General features: G+C 48.8%; 1 long non-coding RNA gene across 1 annotated transcript in view; it reads right to left on the bottom strand.

Moving 5' to 3' along the window:
- Window positions 1-3,452, bottom strand: part of LOC127749135 (uncharacterized) — a 111,819-nt gene extending 108,367 nt beyond the window's left edge. Inside the window, exon 1 of the long non-coding RNA XR_008010979.1 lies at window positions 3,191-3,452. This is a non-coding gene — a long non-coding RNA (uncharacterized LOC127749135). The remainder of the gene's footprint in view (window positions 1-3,190) is intronic.
- Between the last annotated feature and the right edge of the window lie 1,011 nt (window positions 3,453-4,463).

Genomic DNA, 4,463 nt, shown 5'->3' with positions numbered 1-4,463 from the left:
GTGGGTAGGTGAGGTAGCTAAATGATGGGTCCCTGGTCCCTGAATTAAGGGGGTGGATACGGCCTTCGGCAGCCACAGGGACGCCCATCACTCTTCTTATCTATCTCCGTCGCACGCACAAGTCCCTCCCGATCCAGCACGCCTCCGTCTCACTCCCTCATACCTGCTGGGGTGGGTGGGTGCAGCCAGAGCCAACGGCTAACCAATGATCCTATTCCACCAGCGACGTGAATTCACTGAGACAAGTCCCCCCCCCCCTCTTTTCCCCTCATATCTCAAGGACCTAATCGTTGTAAAAAGCAGCGTGCGACAGCTGTGACTGGGAATCGAACCCGCAGGCAGTGCGGGACCGGAGCCGTTGGCGAGCGAGGACCGGCGTCCTCGTCCCGGGGATGGAGTGGTGTGGGAGTGATTACAATGTAGATGGAGGGCCCCAGGGAGACCCCTGTCCCGTCCACGCCGCCTCGGTGTCCACGAGGACGCCCTTATTGACATACGTGGTTGTGACGCGTGTCGCGCAGGGGTGACAACGAACGTGAACGTGGTGGCCCCTGGGGAGGAGGCTTGGACACTACTGTCACAAAATGCGCGACGAGAATGTCACTGACGGTGGCGAGCTATCGACGTCACGTCAAACTTTTATCGTAAAATTACAAATTCAAATAAGAAAACCACAGCTTTCAATTTAAAATTACAACTTTTTCTTGCATGATAAATCGACTTGGTTTTCTTTAAAAAGCAAATCGCGCACTTACGACTGCCTTTTTAATGAACTATATTGCGCTCGTCGTCAACAACGTGAAAACTATGCGAAAATTTACAGAGATATGTTTCACTATGGGTGCATGCTTTCATCATAATGAGAGCACTTGCACGATTTCGTAACCCGTCGTTGTGTCCCTTCTGAAACGTTTATCAGCCAATAGCAATGGCATCACCTGAATTAATCAGGGATCGCGGGTCTACACGCGCACGCACGCACATGCACACACAACCACACACACACACACACTAACACACTCGCGCCTGATGGACGACCAGTCGCCAGGTAGAGTCGCCGTTTGGGTCTGAATTCTGGGCCGACGCCGCCCTTTGCGATTTTAGCGCTTGGGCCAGGTGGACCCACCCAGGTCTTTGTTCAGCAGACCTATGCGGCCCACGAGCGAATCAGTCGGGTCAGGCAGACCCAGTTCGGGCCGGCTGGACCCACCCGACCCGTGCTGGGTCTGCTGGACCTGCATGGCCCAGACCGGCCCAGCCGACACAGACCTGCATAGTGTCTTCCCCTCAGCCCGCGTCTCCCTGCCCCTCACCCACGATTGACAGCAGACGTCGTAGTGGCGGACGGGTCTACTGTTCTGCCGCCTGACCCAACGAGTAGTATGCTGGGCCAGACGGGCCCGAGCGGGCCCGTCTGACCCGACATCGCCTAGCGCTGGGCCACGCTGGACCCGCGCGGGTCTGACGGACCAGTGTCTCAGACTGCTACTATTTCTACGCCAAAAATAATCCGTAGATAGAGGCTGGGTCACTCGGGCCGCCCAAACGGCGTCTCTATCGCCAGGCTGATACACAACCCGAGTTGTTCTGCTGCTCCTCGCACACACGCTCCGCCTTGCACTGCACACAGTACTGTATGTTCTGCTTGTCGCATCCTCCTCTAGCTCTCCTCTTTCCCTTCTCTCGCATCCCCCACAATATCCTACCGACTTTTCAAGGGAGTGGAGAGCGCGGAGCGCGCACACGCGGCAGGTTTGGCCTCGAATCAAATCAAATATATAATAATGTCATGTCGCCGCAGATGTGTGGCCGCGGTCCAAAGCGGGACGGAAAACAAAGACGGCTCTGCCGAGGCGGGGCTGGGCGGGTCCCGATCATCCGAGTATCGAGCAAATTGTAGGGCCGGCCACCACCTCTCTCTGCTTTTGTATGCATCGCTCTTTTCGGTTGGAGGGGCGTATAGTATACGAGCGGACTCTAGCGAGTCATCGTGTGGGCTCCCCCCCCCCTCCCCCTTCTCTCTCTTTGTTGCTGCTACTGTGCCCAGCTGGAGCCGGAGCATTATTATGGGGGAGAGTTTTATTCCCGAGTGTAAATCAAGACAATCTGAGGGTCTTTTGTTTTCTGGCCCGATATGGTGGGGGAATTGAATCCCCCCCCCCCCCCCCCGTCCTCTCTGGAACCTTACCCAACAACATCCACTGCCCCTGCCGGACCCGACCCCATCTGCATGGTGAAGATTACCGACGATGTGGACCGTAAATGAAGTATATTCACTGCAGTAAGCCGGTAAGCCCCCCTCCCCTAACCTCACCCCGCGACAGCGCCGCGTCGTGTTGGTGCCGAGCAGCACGGCAGCTCTCGCCCCCTCCTGGTAGTAAAAGCTAGACACTCATTGTTTCAACAGCAAATCAAAACACGGTGGGCCGAAAAAGAACGCGCTGTTGCTGCTCGAACGCTCGAACGGCCGCCCCACCGCCAGGCCACGCCTCGCCACGCCTCGCCAGACCATCGGATATAAATAACAGAGAAACAATGGAGAAGTCCGCCTCGACTGAGGTCGCACGGAGACCGAGATGCAGTCCAGGCGGGACCATTTTCAATTTATTCAGCTGAGAAATGTCCCTAAAGTTTTTCTTAAGTTGAGGATGTCCTGGTCTGATCATGTCATGTCCTATAAGTACTGTAACTCAACTTCTTCAATTCACAACCCCGTGCTTCGCAGAAAATCAAGTACTATTTTAGGACATGCCCAGTTAGTACAATCACTTAGTACAATCAGATACAAATGGACAAACCAAGAGGGCAAAGAAAAAGGCAAAGACATATCAGACTAAATATCAGAAACATTATCAGATATCAGAAAATTTTGGGATTTCATTCATAAGGTTGTAAAAATATGGTCCTGAAATCGACACATTTCTTATATTTGATATCGTTCTATTGGTCACTCTGCCAGTACTTTGTCAGTTGACAACAAAGAACAAGTCAGTTAATATGAGGACATGTCTTTTTGTAGATACCAAATATAAAATGTAAAATTTCAGGAAATGACAAACATTTTACTTTGATGATTTCAATTAAATTTTAACGTTTTAGGGAATGCCAATTACTGCTCTGTGCTGACTGCTCCTAATTTTAAAGAATCTAATGACTTTTTATAACAATTAGTAGGAGATGCGCCACTCACCAAAGATGTCCTTCTGACCGCAGGTTGATATTAGCAGTTTCGAGTTGAAACTAGTTGAGATGTAACACACGTCGGCTGGCACAGGTTGGAGATGACGCTTCGGCTCTCATAACCTCCAGAGAGTGTTCCGCATTCAAACAATCTTTTTGTTAACTTAAATCTGATACGCAAAGTTCTCTTCACCAGCCAGATTAACATTCCCGCACGACGTTTTCTAGATTCTCAAATATAAAATACAGAATTAAATGAAATTTGTCACCGACGACGAAACGACGATCAACACATTCCGAACACGAACACTTCCATGATTGGGCGTGAATGGCTTGCCGTATTGTCGTATAGCATCGGCCAGTGTTGCAAATGAATGGGCGGCTTTGATAGACCATTTCACCCGAGCGCTTTTCGACCTCTCGAAGAACAAAAATACCGGAAGTCAGGGTAAAGTGTCTCACGAAATAGAGGTTTTGTCGTCAATGCAACCGACAATCTACTCTTCTCAGTCCTAAATTTAGTCAAAAATATATTCTTACGGCACACACCGCTTCAATCTAACGTGTTTAACGGCTAGAAACGTTCCATATACTGCACGACTTCCGGTATTTTTGTTCTTCGAGAGGTCGAAAAGCGCTGGGGTGAAATGGTCTATTAATCTTGTGAACCACGGCCAACTCAAACGAGAACTAACATTCAAGGAAGCATTTTTGTAAATTTAAATTTTATCACAATTTCTTCCAAAAAGAAAAGATCAATTTAAAATAGCCATATTGCTTTGTTTTGTTTTATAACCTTCCTTCTTTTCCTTCTTATTTTGGTGGCGGGGGGGGGGGGGTGGCAATTAGTCTCGCATAAGTAAGCAATCTTCCTGTTCTACTTTCGGTGTACCGTAGCCTGACAATATCGTGACGAATGAAACTTGACATCGGAATTTGATTTTTTGCAATAAGGGGATTGTTGTGAAAAGAATTGTGTTCAACAAACTGAAGTGATGAGTGTTGGTGAAGTTGGTGTGAGGTTATGATCTCATTGCCTGTGTACAAAGGTCAACCCACCCAGGAAGCAGGAGCCATCTCAAGTAATTGATGCAGAATGTAAGTCTACATCAATCTTCAAAATACCATTCTTGCTTTAACTATAATTTGCTCTTTGTTTCAAGTAGATCTGTACTTGGGTTTGTACACGAGTTCATCTCTCCAAAGTACATTCATCACTTGAAACAATCCAAAATATTAATCCAAATAAGAAAAAATTGCTCCTCAAATACGAATATTTATTT

Source organism: Frankliniella occidentalis, unplaced genomic scaffold (assembly GCF_000697945.3).
Source record: "Frankliniella occidentalis isolate FOCC.00 unplaced genomic scaffold, Focc_3.1 Scaffold33, whole genome shotgun sequence".
NCBI lineage: Eukaryota > Metazoa > Arthropoda > Insecta > Thysanoptera > Thripidae > Frankliniella > Frankliniella occidentalis.
Note: the sequence above shows the minus strand (reverse complement) of the source record. Positions and strands in the feature narration are given on the sequence as shown.